Below are 19,257 nucleotides of genomic sequence, written 5' to 3'. Positions count from 1 at the left end.
GCAGTCAGATGAAAATAAAATAAAATTGATAAACGAGTGAAATCATTAGTGTCTCAGGGAAAGTATTAAAAATTTCCCCACAATATATATATATATATATATATATATATATATATATATATATATATATATATATATATATATATATATATATATATATATATATATATATAGTATGTAATAATATGTAATAAATATATGTAAATAAAATTAGTAAAAAGTAAAAAAAATAAAAATTAAAATATGTAAATATAGCAGAAAACCACTCTGTCTCTGTAAACTACCCAACATGTAGATTATTTTTATAAGATAAATGTATATATATTGTCTCTAAATGGTCGGATAAAAAAAAAATTAAAAAAATTAATTTATGTATATAAAATAAAATTATGTTATGTATGTTGTATAAAATATAAAACCATAAGTAAAAACCAGTGTAAAACTACCAATCCCAACTGGCAATTCGCATTTCTAGAGAATCAAAAAAAAATTTCGTTTATTGACGATTAGCGGAGTAACAATGACGATAAGCGGAGTAACCACGGACAAAGGCTCAAAAAAACAAAACAAAAAACACAAAAAAATATAAAAATAAAGATACAAAAAAATAAAAAATTAAAAAGCAAAAAGAAAAGAAAATTACAAAAAACAAACAAAAATTAAAAAATGTATATAAAAACACGATTTTATTTTTAAAATATTGGCATATAAACTTAAGAATATTTTAGAATAGATCAAAGTTAATTTAATGCACAAAAGCTTGTTTTTTTCTTGAGTTTTCTTATAATATAAAAGTGTATCATAAAAATATTTATAAATGGAAAAATATATAAAGTTAATCGATTTGTAAACTTATTGTAAATATGCGTATTTATTATGCAGAGATAATAAAAACATTTGTAAATATTTATTATTTTGTAATAAAACAAAAAAAGTAACTACGGACATTTTCTGTCAACATTTTTGTATTAAAAACGTTTTTTGTCAAATAGAGAACGGGAACCTGAAACTAAACATATGAGCCAAACTAACACACTGGCTCGTAGAAAAAACTAAATGTTTAGTTGAGTGTTCCCGTGCCCTTTAAACATATAATTTTTTACAACAAAAATATTGTTATATATGATTAGACAATCACTGCCAGCCCTTAGTTTATGACATATATTTTATTACTTGCATTTTTTTTCTGTAGATTTTGTAACGTGATGATTTGTTTAAAAGTCCTGTACTTTTTTAGCATTAATTAATAAAAGCTTTCTTTACTAAATATACTTAAATAATCTTTACCAACTTCATTATTAACCTTTTTCCATATTCTCGATTTCTTTCCGCACAAAGGCTCAAAAAAACAAAACAAAAAACACAAAAAAATATAAAAATAAAAATACACAAAAAATAAAAAATTAAAAAACACAAAAAAAATAAAAATACAAAAAAAAAAAAAAATTAAAAAATTTATATATATATAAAAACACGACTTTATTTTTAAAATATTGGCATATAAACTGAAGAATGTTTTAGAATAGATCAAAGTTAATTTAATGTAAAAAAACCTTGCTTTTTTTCTTTTGCTTTCTTATAATTTAAAAGTATATCATAAAAATATTTATAAATGGACAAATATATAAAGTTAAACGATATGTAAATTTATTGTAAATATGCGTATTTATTATACAGAGATAGTTAAAAATTTTGTAAATATTTATTATTTTGTAATGAAAAGAGAAAGAAAAAAAAACAAGTAACAATGATGGAAAAAAACACATCTAAACTTTTGTTCGTATTTGTGTTAATAAGGTATGCTTCATAAATTTCCTTTTATATCATACGAGTTACAGATTATTTTACAAGATTTTTAATGTGGCAAAGAGCTATGCTGGCGATTTGTCTTCTGGCAATGCATCTGTGCCGACAAGAAGCAATATTGGAATACTTGAGGCGAAAGCTGAAATCAATAACTCAAATGTCTTAGTGTGCCGGTACGGTGATTTAAATTGTAGTGTAAGCGAATTTCTTTCTGAGTTGGCTTGTAAAAAGTTGCTCGCAAATGTTTGGGGTGTGACGAGGCACTACGCCAGCAAATTTTTCGAGTTTGCAGTTGTTAACATTTCCTCTTTGTCATCTTTTCTCGAGACTGAAATTGAAGTAAAAGGCTGTGTTTTAACCTTTCAACAGAAGTTTGTTCGAAAGGTCCACGTTCTAGTTTAGAACATTCCTATTGGCACGCTAAGGAATGGCTGTCAAAACGCCATTGTCCTGCTTGGCAAGCAACAAGCTGTAGGAAGAGAGGAGTACGACTCCTTTTAATTGCAAAAATGTACGGCACATTGCGAGGATATCTTCACTGGAAATGTGATTATCATTATAAGAAACTGGAAAAACCCTACTGAAAACCGTCTACCTCGATATTAAAACGTTGATGGACTCACTCTAAGGTATAAACATCATGGCAAACCCGATCCCACAACTCGAAAATCATCAAACCCAAGCATTGTACCCCTCAAATCCAATAAAAGCTACTATTTCACAAGTCGACAGCGGAAGTGTAGACATTGATGTTAGCAGTGGCAGTGTTGACATCAGTGTCGACATGGATACTGATAAAGAAAAGCCCAGTGAGAAAGAACAGTTTTCAAAAACTCAAAAGCGAAAAACCGTCCAGCCGAAAAGAAATCGACTGAGAAAATCAGAATAAGAAACACCAAAGAAATTAACAAATACTTCAGAGATAAAAGAAACCGTGTATTTGAAAGAAGATTTGTTTTCGAAAGAAAAAGATGAGACGTGTGTTGACGACGAAACGGAATCACTAATAATCAATGAAGATTATGAAAGCCGACAGTGTGCGGAAAAGAAATCGTAAGGTCTTTATTTCTTCTTATTTTTTTCGTTTCAATTCTCTTCTTTTAGCTTTGTTCTCAAATCAGACTTTTATTTCGAACTTTTTCGCACTAAACCTTTATTTTTTTCTTTTCGTTTTTTTTTAATTTCTCATTAATTAAGCATGACACGTTTTTTAACGAGCGCTAAAGCTGTGTATGCTTGTATTGTTGTAGTTCGCGCTTTTGTGTAAAATTGTATGGGCCAGAGCGTCCATGTGTTTGTACTACGTCAGTTAAATCGAAAACTCGTGCATTAAGATTAAGACTTTTATGTTTATTTTATTTTCGTCAGGTTGTAAAATTATTATATGTATGTTTAAGCTACTCGAGTTTTCAAATTAAGAAAGCTGTTTCTCTCCATCATGGCTATTAACATGCAACATAACGATCTAAACAACCAAACTAAACGCGACAATTTTTTTGGTTTTCTTAAAAAGTCCTACAATCTCATCCTCCTTCAGGAAACAAAGTGTGGACCGTCCACTGTTAAGCAGTGGGGTGACGAATGGACTGGCGAATCTATTTGGAACTCTGGTCCGAGCCACAGCTGTTGCGGGGTAACGATTCTCTCTAAATCCAACATTTCGTTAACCGAAATAAAAAAAGACGCTAACGGTAGAATATTAAACACCATGATAAAAATTGACGAACACGAAATGCAGGTGCTGAATATTTACGCGACCATGGAGAATTCTCGCAGGACACAACCCAGTAGGCACAGCGACGTGACAAAAACGTGAATTTGACGTTATTTTGGCACGTGACAATTAGGTGACTTTTTGGTCCCCATGAAATGACCAATTCACGTGATTTATGGACGTATTTTTCACGTTACTTCTGGCACGTGATATTTAGGTGACTTTTTGGTCCCCATGAAATGACCAATTCACGTGATTTATGGACGTGTTTTTCACGTTACTTTTGGCACGTGATATTTAGGTGACTTTTTGGTCCCCATGAAATGACCAATTCACGTGATTTATGGACGTGTTTTTCACGTTACTTTTGGAACGTGATATTTAGGTGACTTTTTGGTCCCCATAAACTGTCCAAAAGACGTGCTTTTTACGTTAATTTTGGCACGTAATATTTAAGCAATAATTATGCTTTATAATTACAATTATAATTGTTTGGATTCGTGTAAAGAAAAAAAACTCATCGTCGAGGAAATATTTAATACGTATTAAAATACATGGTTTTATTAGTCAGTATATTAGTTTTTGACATAAAAATTTTGAACTTGTAATAAAAGCTGCACTTTTGTTAAAACATCCTCCTTATATCCAAAAATAAGTAGGAAGTCGTAGTTCTGCAACTTACGAAGATCACGCTTCAATCTTATATATCTATTCTCCCATAAAAGCACGCTTCAAACATAATCTAACGAATCAGTCCATATTTTCTTCTATAAGAGCACGCATCAAACTTTATCTAATGAATCAGATTTAGCTGAAAAAAAAAACGAATAAAATCTTAAATAATAATATGATTAATTAATAATTATCTTAAATCACAAACTTTTAAAACAAATCTTACTTTGAGAGTTGCTAACTACTTTTAGCAACAAGATTTTCTAGTGTGTTATTTGTTTTCTTTTATCTAAATCATTAAATATTTTTAAGAAAACAATACTACATACAGTGTAAAAAAATAAAAGTAATTTGCCTTCTAGTTTTATACTCTGATTGCTAAAAAAGTAAACAAGTATTTAATAAAAAAAGATGTAACAAAAAAGTCGACAGATGATTAAAAAAAAAAGAAGTTCATAATAAAAAATACAAGTTTAAAAAAATATTTTTTATCTATATATATCTATATCTAATATTTATCTATAGATTTATCTATATCTATATCTATATAAAGTTAATAACTGATGGGCGTGATTAGAAAAAGACCTGTACTCACCTTATGTCATAACATCTGTGTACTACTTGATAACATGATAATTTGTTTTCTTTGTTTTCCATCTTCTTATATTTGCATCTGTTTCTGCATTAACTTGTTCATACATTAACTCACTAGATGCAAAGGTGACAGCCCACAAAGTTGCTTTAAATGAGTAATCTACAAAGTTTTGAACAGCATTAAATGTCATTTTAGAATGCACACAAAAATTAAAACAATTTATAAAAATGTAATAGTTATCACATAACCACAAAGCATTATAGTGGGGATTTTATGTCATGATTTTCCTTATCCATTGTCAGATTTTTACCTTGAGGCTCCTTTTGCTGTGGAAACATTTACCACGGCCAAGGAGCCTCATCTACACCTAATGATATATAATATATTAAGTATAAAACTAAAAATATGTATAATAAAGTATTGTCAAATTAGGTCACCAATAAATACAGAGTGCTGAAAATTCAACTCAGAATCAAGTTGCATTCTCCAACAAGATATGAATTAAATCAAATTCTTACAACAGAGTGCAACCATAAAAGAAGACAAAGAGAAGGAAAAATAAAATTTCTCAAACTTTAAAAGTTAAAAGGTTATTGGGTCTTACTACAGAATGATATTCCTAGGCAATAACATAACAATACCATTTGGTCTTCCTAGTCAATAATATTTTACGCAGAACTTATCATTTGTCATGTAGCTTAATAAATTTAGTATTTAATAAGTTATAATAATTTATTTATTAACAAATTAATTACATTGACAAATTTGACCGTCTAAAATAACATACAATATGGTAGAAAAAAAAGTATACCTTGTAGTAGGGTTTGATCTTTTGCGTGTTGCAATATGAGAATTATCTGCCATAACGTTACACAATTTTGAACTAACCTTTATAATATATTTATTAAACTTAAATTGATAAAACTTAGTTATAAGATAATAAGTTTGGATAAAATATTATATATGTGACATTTTATTTTTGTCAAAAATGCATTGCGACGTTATAAGATATCTTACGCCCTACTTTTTAAATTAATTATTATAAAATTACAATGCAAAATAATTACATTATTATAAAAGTAAAATAAAAAGTAATTACAATAATGAATATATAAACTACATATTTAATGTAATCATTATATCTAAAATATCCGGAAAAAATTTACGGAAAATATCCTGAAAAAATTCAGAATATTTTCCTCCTCATTTTCCCCTTAATTTTGCATTCAGCCGAGTTGTTTCTCAATTTTTTAAAAACTTTTCTTAATTTTTGTATGAATGATGACTAAAACAACATAAAAACAAATAGATGAATAATATATATTTGTTATATGTTGTAATATAAGTTGTATGTATGGAAAACTTTTCGGATATTTGGAAAAAGATAAATTTCAGAAAAATATCTAGTATTCCGGGAATATCCCGAATAAGATAATTCCTAAAACTAAATTATAAAAAAATACTAAATAAAGAATATCTTTCTAAGTTTAATCACAGGTTTTTATTATGAATAAAAAAAGTTCCAAAATACACAATATTTTGGCAACGTAACATTCACGTTTTAATCAAGTAAAATTGTCACCTGGACAAGGTCACCTAAAATATACATGATTGAAACATGAAGAAGGAAACGGGGTAAGAGCAGGCATCAAACTTTATCTAATGAATAAGTCGATATTTTCTCCAATAATAGCTCACAAGACCAAATTTAGCTCAAAAGAAAAAAATAAAAACTTAAATAATAATATGAATATTAAATAGTCATCTTAAATCACAAATTTTTAACACAAATCTTACATGGTGAGTCACCAACTGTTTTGGCAACAAGATTTTTTGGTGTTGCTATTTCTTTGATCTAAATCATTAAACAATTTTTGAAAAAGCAATGCTATACTTGAGAGAAACTTGCTTTACATATTGGAAGGTCGTCAACATTGAAAGATAAGTAAAATGCAGTTTCAAATACAATAGCATCATAATTATCTTTTTGTGGGGAAAACATCGAACAAATCCGCATTAATAACCTGTTTTATAATGTACATAATAACAATAGTATTAAAAGTCATATCATATATATATTAATAATTTTGTATAACTCGAATATATATATATATATATTAACCATATAATATTTAAATAATATAAAAAAAGGAAATAAATAAGTATTAACATTTTTTAACAAGTAAAGCACGAGATCAAGATGTCATATATTATAAAAAGATACAGTATATAATAATAATATATACATATATTAATAATAAATAACATAACACATTTATTTATTGATATTATCTTGGATAAATTCTTTAACCTTGTTGATAAAAACTAAATAAAGAAAGAAAATCTATTTTGGGTTTTTATCTAAACGACTCTTGAGCTAACCCGAACTTAGATAGCATCAAAGAAAAACGCGATACTCTTTTCTTGCTCCAGCTTCCCGGAGCGTTTATTTGCACGAAACAAAAACCAATCGAAGAAGGAGAAAAACCTTCAAAATTTTTGTATAATTTGGAAAAAGTTCAACAGCCGAAAAAGTCAATTACCAAAATTCGCAAAAATGACGGCACATTGACTAGTGAACCTGGTGAAATACTAAACTCCCTAGTTTCATTTTATAAAAACATTTACACCAAAACTAGTTTATGCAAAGACAGCCAAAACTATGTCTTGTCACACATCAATAAACGTTTAAGTGATAATGAAAATCAATTTTTAAACACCCGCCTAACTGGCGCGGGATTAAAAAAAGCCCTTTTTAAATTTGAAAATGGAAAATCTCAAAGCTATGACAGACTTCTAGCTGAATTTTATAAAACCTGTTGGCACATTTTAGAAAAAGATTTTGAAGAACTTGCCTACGAAATACTTTTCGTAGAAAAAAATACCAGCCACACTATGAAAAAATCAATTATTTCACTGATCCCCAAACAAGGAGATTTTACTGAATGCAAAAACTGGAGGCCCATATACTTGATCGGCGCTGATTACAAAATAATCACGAAAGCGTTAGCCCTACGACTTGCAAAAGTAATGGGAATATTGTAGAACCATATCAAACTTGCGGAATCCCAGGTAGAACAATATTCTCAAATTTACATTTAGTCCGTGATCTTATAGATTACGCGCAATTTTAAAATCTACCTAGTTTTATTTTGTCAATAGATCAAGAAAAGGCGTTTGATAAAGTCGATCGAGTGTTTCTGCTTCAGATTCTCCGAAAATTCAATCTCGGTGAAAATTTTGTGTCTTTTGTTAACACCTTATATTCAGAAGTTTCGGCATCTGTTCTGAATTGCGGTTTCCTGTCAGCCACTTTTCCTACGGAAAGAGGAGTTAGACAGGGTGACCCCCTCTCTCTCTTGTTATACGTTTTTGTAGCCGAAGCTCTCGCTTTGGTGATTAGAGCGGACAGCAGAATAGAGGGTTTCCCTTTACCAGGTACACCTAAACCCCTCAAAATACAGCAGTGCGCAGATGATTCGAACTTTTTTGCCGCGACGTAAAATCAGTCCGCTTTATTTTCGAAAAAAATAAAATTGTTTAAAAAAGCAAGTGGTTCAGTGATCAATGCCTCAAAAACCAAGGGTCTCGCCCTTCGGGGTTTTGATCTTAAAATGTACCCGGAATCGGACGACATAGAGTGGAACAACAACACCGGTTTCAAAATATTAGGTGTTACTTTTTACACCAGACTGAGCGATACTACCAATTTCAACTGGTTAGTAACTCTAAACAAATTAGAGAAAAAAATCAAGCTTCTGGGACTACGTACTTTGTCACTTAGGGGAAAGACTATGACGATAAATACGTCAAAAATATGTCAAAAGGGTGGTTTCTGGCAAACGTGCTGCCCGTTTCCGAATGGGCAATAGAACTGCATAGAGCCATTTTCGAAAATCTGTGGCAAAAGACCAATTTCAATCCGGTCAAAAGAGAGACACTTTTTTTACCCTTTCAAAGCGTGGGTGTCGGAATTTTATCACTGAAGGAGCAAAGTCTTGCACTTTGCCTCAAAACACTCTTTCAACTGAAAGAATGCGAAGAGGGCAAAGCTCATGATTATTACTACTTTTCAAAGTATTGGTTGGCGAGTTCACTTATAAAATTTAGGAACCAAAACCAAAGCTAGAACTTCTTAAAGCAGAACAATTTTCCAAAACACTGGCACAACAAAACGTCTCAGTGCTACCAAACATCAATCGAAGTCTTAGGCAAAAACGGTTCCTTTTTTAAAACCCCCCTAAAAACAACAAAAAAATTTTACTTAGAAGTGGCAAAAAATAAAAATACAGTCATGCCAGCAGAACTTTTCTGGAACAGTTCAACAAAAACAACAATGCCGTGGACACACATTTGGAATAAAAACTTCACCTCCCACGCATGCGGACCGACTCAAAACATCCTCTTTCGTTTTTTACACAACAGTTTACCTACTGCGGCCTTGCTAACCAAAAGCACAAGGCAGCAGATCGTCAAAAATAACAACCGCAAAACTTGTGGTAAAATCCAGGATAAAATGCATATCTTTGTCTACTGCCCTCCTTCTGTTAAAATTTGGGAGTATTTTAAACACGTATATAACTTCTTGACATCCTGAAACAACTTTTCTCCAATAAACTCGATTTTCTCGATTGAAACAGCGAATTTATCGGAGAAAAACCCCACTTCGCTGCTGCTGTTGACACTCACTCAAACCATTATGAGTGCAATATGGAACAGTAGATGCCACCGCATGTATAGTAACAAAAAAATTGACCCAATGGCAGTGATCAGGGTCATTATCAGAAACATCAGGAATATTATTACCATAAAATATTATTATTATGTCCGTAGAAACACCGCGGACATTTTCTGTGAGTATTTTTGTATAAAAAATGTTTTCTCTCAGAGAGAGAAAAGGAAAGAGAGAATGGAAATCTGAAACTAAACATATGAGCTAAAATTAAACTACGGCTCCTTGTATGTTTAGTAAAAATTTCTTTCCCCTCTTGCAATTTTTTTCAAGTTATACAACAAAATTATTATTTCATATGATTAGCAAATCACTGCCAGACCTTATTTTATGAAATATTATTAAAACACATAAGTGTTTATCTATAGTGTTCGTAAGGTAATGTTTATGTAAAAGTCCTGTAATTCCTCTTAATTTGTTTTGATATAAATCTTTTTTTCCTTATGAATCTTTCTTTAACCTATTTTAGAATTTCTCCATTTTTAAACCTAATCAAAACTCTCGATATCTCTCCGCACAACGACAAAAAAATAAAAAACATAAAATACAAAAAAATATGAAACCAAAAAACACAAAAAAATATAAAATCAAAAAAAACAAAAAAATACAACAAATATATAATAAAATAAATAAAAAATAGAAAATGTATATATTTACGAACCTTTGTAAAAACTATATATTATAAAACTATAATACCTGAGTTAATGTTAATCATAAAAAAATTTAAGTTAATTATAAACAAAAAATTGTAATATTTATTATTTAGTAATAAAAGAAAAAAAAAAAAAAAAAGACAATGATGATAAATACATTAGTAATGTCAAACGGAATCTGGCAAGGGTGTTGCCTATTCCTGAATGGGTAATAAGACGTCTGTATAGAACTATTTTTGACAAATTTTGCAAAATACCAATTTCAATCCTGTCAGGAGAAAACCACTTTTTTTACTTGTACTTTTTTTATCTGTCTAAAGTCTTAAAACACTCTTTGTGAAACTGAAAGAATGCGGACCCACGATTATTACGTTTCAAAGTATTGGTTGGCAAGTTACCTTATAAAATTTACCAAACAAAACCGAAGCTGGACTTTTTTAAGGCAAATTAATTTTCCAAAACCCTGGAATAACAAAACGTATCAGTACTACAAAACAATTATTGAAATCTAGGCAAAAAATAAAAAGGCAGTCGTGTCAGCAGAACACAAAATACCCGCATTCGTATTTTAAAGAACAGTTTACTTTCTACTAGCTAAAGGCAACAGATCGTGAAAAATAACATTCAAAACTTGTAGTAAAATTAAAAACAACATATGCAAAACTTGTGGTAAAATTGAGGACAAAATTCTAATCTTTTCTTTCTGTTTTCTTTTTGTTGAAATAAGGGAGTATTTTAAACATGTATATAACTCTTTGACATCCCAAAACAATTTTTATAAGATAAATTCGATATTTTTGATTGAAACAGCTTTAAGCTTTTATATTTCTCGTTCATTCATAGCCATCCTAATTACGCAAATATTGCTTGGCACAAATAAAAAAGGCAATAATAAAATAATAATTTATAATACAAATCAAAAAAAAATAAAAAATATTTAATAAACAAAAGCATGTAATCAATCAGAATTATTTCCAATGTGGGCCGTTATCCACACTCCCGAGCATTATATGTTAATTCAAAAATAATGTTGATCAATTAAATATCTTTCAAATCCTTATATTTTTGTTCAAAATTAATATAATATATCTCCTAAAATATTTTACCCATTATTCAAAATAAATCGGAATAGATATTTAACCAGATTTTCAAATAACAACTATATTTAACCCAAAAGTTGTTTTGCAGCAACTGAATTTTCAATTATTACTAGAGGGCCGAAATTATGGAATAAAATATTAACTAATGAACTTAAAACAATTTCTACGCTTAATGAGTTTAAGAACAAATTGAAGCAAAAACTACTGATGAACAACATAGCGCTCAGTTTTTTCTGAAGTTTTAATGATTGCTACTGTTAAACTTACCCGACAATTTTACGTTTGTCATTATGGGCTTGACGACCTTAAAAAAGGATTGTGCCACTTGTTATGACTTAAATTCTTCTACTTTTTTTTTTATAAAAAGTGTATATAAAAAATTATGGTTTATAAGAATTAATCACATAATTTAAGATATATGCTGGTGTAAAAGGAAAGCTTCAGGATTATGCGTATTTGCTTGCATGCTTTTTAGTATAATATAATATAGTTTCTTTGTACTAATTCTTAATTTCTTTTTTTTTAATTTTTCTTAATCAATAAAAAAACAAAAAGTTAAAGTAGGACCTTAAGACCGATTGATTTTTATTTTATTAAGTATTTAGAAAAACGTTTTATATTATATAGTGTTACGTTTTTTAATTTTGTTGTCTTATATTTACTGTAAAGACTGAAGGTCTTGGTGATAAGACCAATTTCTGTCAACTTTTTTATATTAAAAACATTTTTTGTCAAGTAGAGAATAGTAGAGAATAGGAAAATCTATACATATGCGCTAAATAAAACAACGACTTTAAGAAAGATATGCATGTTTAGTAAACTTTAGTAAAGTTTCGTATTCTCTATATTTTACCAAACACAATATTGTTATTTATGCTTATTAATTAATCGCTGCCAATAATTATTATTATTGGCAGCTATGAATATATAATTTATATAAATGTTTTTATGGCACTTGTAATAATTTTAATTTTGTGCTCGTCAGTGTTGCTGTATCGTAAGAGGGCTGTGAGTGTAATATTTTTGTTGGAAACTTTTATTTACCAAACGCTTTATTTTATTTTTTAAATGTCTTTTTTTTTGTCATAAATTGCTTCTTTTTTTGGATTTCTCTCCGAAAAAGATTCAAAATGAAAAATAAAAAAAAAATAAAAAATCACAAAAAATACAAAAAGCACAAAAAAATATATAAAATTAAAATTTAAAAATTATTAAGAAAATAAAAAATTAAAAAATATACATATTATAAACAGTAAAACTTCTATATTGTAAATATTTTTTACTGTAAAACCTTTTTGTTATATTATCCTGAGAAAATGTAATATTATAAAACTGTAAATGTTTATTAAAAAAAAAGAAAAAAAAAAAGAAAAAAAAAAGTAAGATTAAGAATACATTAAGGACAGGTGTCTCTTAGGTGGAAGCAGAATGTGTACCCGAAAAAAATAAAGATATAAACGAAAACCAGTGGCAAAAGAAAGCCAACCAAAACAACTAAATATAGATATAGAAAATTTGCAAATACCAATTGACTGTAGTATAACAGAGGGTCATAATATTGTTGTCGATAATAAAACAAATATAGTATATAATGACAATGCAATGGAAGAATCGCAACAGCTGAAAACTACCGAAAAAATTAAAACCACAATAAAAGACTCTGAAAAAAAACATAACATCATCAAAACTTTATCTGAAGAAAATAAACAAAGAAAAGAGAAAAAAACAAATAAAACACAAACACCAGAATTCAATTCAATAACCGAACTAACCGAAAAAATGCAATTGTTGTTATTATAGATATTGAAAAGGTAAGGTTCAAATTCAATCGCATCAAAAGATTGATGCGAGTCAATTTGAACGAGTTCAACCATTTTGAACGAAATCAACTAATTATTGCGAGTAAATTTGAATCGAATTCAAAGCTATAAATAGCGATGAGATTTACAACAATATCTACTTAAACGAGTTTAAATTAGATGACTGTAAAAAAATGGAGTTAAGATATGTGAAATAAAAAAAGTTGAATATAAAAAACAAAAACTCGAGAAGCGTTTAAATATAAAAACGTTGTCTAAAATTAAAACACTCTGTTTTTTATAGATTTACAAGTTTTCGGCTTCTTTTTTGTGCCTTAGACACTGTCCATCATTGTATTTGGGTATTTCTTCACGTTTACGGTACTTAATGTTCATTTCGGCCAATTGTGTACAAATTGTCTTTTGATCGACGTTGAATTTACGTGCGAGTTTTCTTTGACACACACCTTTTCGATTGTTGGTCAACCTGCAAACTTTTGATTTTTTTCTTGAGTCCACGATGATGGGCGTCCATAATTTTTTGTAAACACTGTCCTGTAAGGTGTTGATATAATTATATGCTGTTTCGCGACAGATTCCTACTTAAATATAATGGTTAACAACTTCAGCTTTGGTAGCTTTTGGATTTTTTACAAAATAATTTCTGACATTATATTAAAGAACTGCTCTTTCTTTGCGGTTTAAAATTTTTTTTTCGTAGGTTTTTTTTCATAAAACTAGAATATTTAAAAATAAAAACTGCTAAAATATTGCTAAAAATTGCTAAAAAAAAAAAAATACTAAAGTATAATATTATGGATTTTAAGCAAAACTAAGTTAACTTTTGTGTAATTTCTCCTCGCCCAATATATAGTATGTATCATGGTAAAGTAGTAAAAATTAAAAGTACTAACTAAAAAAACTAGATAAACAATAAAAAAAAATTATAACCACTAAAAAAAAAAAAAAAAAAAAAAAAATTAAAAAGATTTTACGAAAACAAAATAAAAGATATAAAATTACATTGAAAAGTATAACTTACCATTTTTTTTTTAGAATCTGCTATCTAGTTTCGGTAAAGCAGCTATAAATAATTTCTTAAATGGGCTACAAATACAGACTAAGCTCTTTAATTAATTTGATAAAGATTTTAATCTGAGTCTTTAATTAATTTGAGTTCGATTTGAAAAAGATGTTTTTTTATTAAGCTTTTAAATTTATAAAGTATAACCAAGCAAAACGTAATTGTAACTCTTTTTAAAATGTGGTTTTATTAACGTTAAGTTTTATCTAAGCTTACACTTTTTAAGTTTAAAAAAAAAACATTAATATTCTTTTCTTTTTTAACTTTTAAACACAAAATATTAGTATTTATATTTTTTTATTCAAAAAAAATAAAAAAGTTTCGATATGAGAAATTGCAATTAATTTAGTAATTGCACTTTGCAATCCGCTGCTTATGCTACCGGAAATTATGATGATGGTATCGTGTTTATATTTCAGCAGTCCGCCAGGTAATTGCCTTTTGGACTACTTGACAAGAATTACATTGAAATATTTACAAAGTTTTTTCTATGCTTTTCAAGTCGAGAAACGGAGCGCATCAAGAATAAGCGAGTTTAGAAAAGTAAGAAAAAAGTAAAAAGAAAAGACGAAAATTAAAAATAAAAAAAAAATAAAAAGTTTGGGTCTTTCAAAAAGCGTAAGATTTTTTTTAATTAAATTCAAAAATTGGTTTAATTTACTTTCTAGATTTATGTTTCCGTTTACATCACGTATTTCTTTAGTTTCTTTTAAAAAAGAGTTTAATTGGTTGTTTTCTTTTGCAATGTCGTGTTCGATCTGAAGTATTTTTTTAATTTTAGATATATATGCTCTTAGAAGGCTTATTCTCGCGCTTATACTTTTCTCATGATAAGCTCTCATTCGCATAGAATAGACATAATTCAAAAGCTCATCAAGCAATAAATTACCAATATAAAATTTCGGCGCGTTTTCAACAAAACCAAAAAAGATAAAATTTAAAAGTGTTTTTAAAAGGTTTACTGCTAGAATAAATCTTATTTAGCAAAGATATTGTTTATTTAATTAAAGGTTGTACTTTTTCGCAGCTGTATATCATGTGAGATAGAGTTTCTCTACCTTTCATACACTGGGGACAAAGGTCATCAAGTGCATGGCCTCTGCGTTTAAAGATGGAGTTAGTGGGTAGCGCAAAATGAATTGCTTTATATTTTATTTCGTTTGCTTTGTTGTTGTTATTTCTTTTGAAAATGTTTTGAAAGAGAAGGGACTATTCCTTTGAGGAGGTGCCCGTCTTGCTTTTTTTAAAAACAGAGTTCCACCTAATGAACAGGGTTGTCACACCCAAACTGTATTTCTTTTTCATAAGAAAATCTTAAACTGATTTTAATGTTAGGTTGGTAACCAAACCAGTTTTAGGGGGTGTATATAGTTTCTTAGAGTGAAATTTGATTTGTTGTGGTCATAAGATTGACCTTTCTTTTTAATTTTTTTTTTTCCAAACACGTGGAATGGAGTTTTTAATTATTTTAAACGTTGTTTGTTTAAGACCGGTTAATTGGTTATCTAAGAAACCAGGTACAAAAACCTTTGCAAGATCAGATATTTTGGATATTTGGTTTAAAGTAGTTTCTTTTTTAGGTTTTAGAGTCTGGTGGTTTTTGTTTCTAATGAAATTGTTATAAAAAATGGGCTGGTTGAGGATTTCCTCAATGAACACATTTTTTATGTCGCTCTCGCCGTTGAAAATGTGACCTAGTTTTTAATTAGTTGCTGGTAGAACACAGGGAGAGTATCAATTGCGCTGCTTGAGTGGGTTGTGATAATAATATTTTCTCCTTGATTAGTTTTTCTATAACTATTGAAAATATGCGTCGCGGCGTCTTTCTATGCACCTGTTAGGGTGTGAATAAATATTTTTTCCATCCAAGTCAGCTCGATGGATTTTAGTTTTTCGCCTATATCTATAATGTTTAAACCTCCTTGGCTATTAGGCTCCAGAGAAAATTTTCAACAATTTTTTCAATTAATTTGATAACTCTATCGTTAGGTATTATGCAACGTAAAAGCTAAGTGCCAAAGGTTACTTAAAAGTATTTGATTAATTACTATTCTTTTTCCTTTAAAGGATAAGTTAAACATTTGCCAGCGTTTAATTTTCTTTTGAATAATAGCAATGCTTTTGTTCCATTGCTTAATGCTAACTAAACAATCTCTATTGGAAAAGTAAATACCCAAGCTTTTAAGGGTGTTTTCTTCCCAGTTAAAATTTAGAAAAATTTCTTTATTTTTTGTTTTATTGTTTCCAAGCCTTAAGCCTTGGCATTTATCTACATTTAATTTGGCTCCTGTGGCTCGCTCGTTGAGTTCTAAGGCCCTACCGAGTTCTTGTATTGACTCATCTCCTGTTAAATAGAAGTTTGTGTAGTCAGCGTATTGCTGGGTTTTAGTTTCTTTTTGGTTTACTGTTATTTCTTTTATGTTTTTGTTTGCTTTTATGTAACCTGAGAAAATTTCGGCTTTTATGATATATAGAATCATCGAAAGAGGACAACCCTGCCTTACTCCTCTGTGAATTTCAATTTTTTCAGATAAAAATACGTTTAATTTTATTTGCGCGCTTATGTCGTTATATATCGTTTTAATAAAATTTATAAATACGGTATTAAAACCAAAAAAAGATAAAGTGTCATATAGATAGTTTCTATCAACTCTATCAAATGCTTTGACCTGGTCAATGGATATAATAGACGCATCAAGTTGGTTTTAGTTGGATATTCTTATAATATCTCTGGTGTAGGATAAATTGTAATATATGGTTCTACACGCATGCCGTTTGATTTTCGTTTATAATCAAAGGTAGAACATTTTTAAATCTATTTGCAACTATCTTTAAAATATTTATTTGTTTGAGGAATTGCTGTAAATTTGTGGGTGCCTATCAATTTCGTTTAAAGGGAGATAGGACGCAGTTGTTGATATGTGTCTTATCTCCTATTTTAAACAAACATATGATTATTGCCTTTTTTTGGCTTTCGCACATTTCAACGCTGCTTAAAGTTTCGTTTATAGCTGTGGCCAGCAATTCCTCAAACGAATAAATATTTTGCTTGCAGAATTTAATGATGAGGCCGTTGCTTCCTGGTGATTTGTTATTTTGCATTGTTTACAGCGCGCTTTTAATTTCTATAATTGTTATTGGCATTTCTAGTGCTTTACTTAAAGTTTTGGATACGTTTTGAATAGAAGATGTTTTGGAAAAAAGAACGTTTTGACTTTTTTCGACGCATTTTTTGCTTGCGTAAAGTTCTTTATAATAATTTTCAAACTCTTTTAGGATTTTGTCCCTTTTTGATTTAATGTTATTGTTCTTATCCTTTATTTTTGTTGTTACTTGTTTTGCTGGTTTTAGCTTTTCTAATTGAAAAAACGAGCGACTGCATCGATAGACGCGGAAGAGGCGAACGAAAAAGGTCGAGAAAAAATGAACGAAGACAGCACGTTGCAAAAAAAAAACGCAGTGCACCACCACCGACTCCGTACAAAAATGATCGAAAAAAAAAAGAGTGGGAACGAACAAGCAAAGCAACGCGCCTTTAAGTCTAAAAATAATAATGAAACTAAACATTAAATCAAAAGAATATATAAAAAAGTGCCTCGCTTGCTTCGAAATTTTATTAAAAGTGTGAAAAAAACTAAAACTTCAAACCATAATTTCTCAAAAATGGCAAGAAATCAAAACTCCAAATATAGTATGGTAGTTCTACATATGTACAAAATTATGTTTTAAGGTTTAAAAAAAAAAACTAAAAATCTCAAAATGAGAAAAATCAAGTCAAAAATTAAAAATTAAAATTTATATATAAACACTCCTTAAAAGCTTACAGAGCTATATGAATCTGTTTTTTCAGTATCTAAGTATTCTTAATGAAGAGAACTAAATTTTTTTCTTTGCTTTTTGCATATTGAAGTTGATTTACAACGCTTGTTTACAATGCGCTTTTGGTCCTTTAAAACCAGTTTTGGAATGGTCTTGAACTGATCCTTACATTCTAAAGTAACTTAAAACAGATTTTACCCCATCTTCACCATCATTATAATAAACTATTGTAGAGTTTTCACAAAGTTCAAATGTTCTTCTACTTAGAAAAATGTTTTTAGGATAAACAGTCCATAAAATTGAATGAAAAAAGCTTCATTTGAATTTTGGGTTTGACCATGTAAACATTTTCTTTTTATATCACAACCAATATAAACAGTTTAATATGACATTTATTATAAAAAAATGTGACTTAAAAGCACAACCAAAAACACTACAGATCTATATTATATTTGAAAGAGAAGCTTCACAAGATTTGTCATTTTGGCCATCTAGTTTGGGTAAAAGAAGATCTCAACTTTTCGTTGCTATGGCATTGCTTAAACAAACAAACAAACTAGCTAATAAAATATGTTATTTTAAACCATTTTAGTTTGATCAAACCTAAACAAGTCATATATCAGCAGATAGATGATAAATTTTTACATAAATATAATATACTAGCTGGAGTTACCCGGCATTGCCCGGGCCAATATTTAAACTGGCTTACCTGATATCTGTTCACAAAAATGGGCCCAAAAATGGGCCCAAAAAATGGTCCCCACTGACCCCGGGGGTCGGGGTACGGGGTCAAAACCCAACTAAGAGCCTTCTCCCCCTCGAGGACTACCCCCATGCCAAATTTCATCGAGATCGGTCCGGCGGTTTGGATTTCTATAGAGAACAAACAAACAAAAAAACACACACACAAACACACATTGCCCTTTATATATACCTAGCTGGAGTTACCCGGCGTTGCCCGGGCCAATATTTAAACTGGCTTACCTGATATCTGTACACAAAAATGGGCCCAAAAATGGGCCCAAAAAATGGTCCCCCTGGCCCTGGGGTCGGGGGGGCCTATTTTGGGGCCCCCTTGACCCCGGGGATCGGGGTACGGGGTCAAAACCCAGCTAAGAACCTTCTCCCCCTCGAGGACTACCCCATGCCAAATTTCATCGAGATCGGTCCGGCGGTTTGGATTTCTATAGAGAACAAACAAACAAACACACACACATTGCCCTTTATATATATTAAGATTACCTATTTTTTTAATTTAAAAAAAAAAAATCTCTGTTTTTCAT

The sequence above is a fragment of the Hydra vulgaris genome, chromosome 08 (genome assembly GCF_038396675.1).
Source record: "Hydra vulgaris chromosome 08, alternate assembly HydraT2T_AEP".
In the NCBI taxonomy this organism is placed as follows: domain Eukaryota; kingdom Metazoa; phylum Cnidaria; class Hydrozoa; order Anthoathecata; family Hydridae; genus Hydra; species Hydra vulgaris.
Note: the sequence above shows the minus strand (reverse complement) of the source record.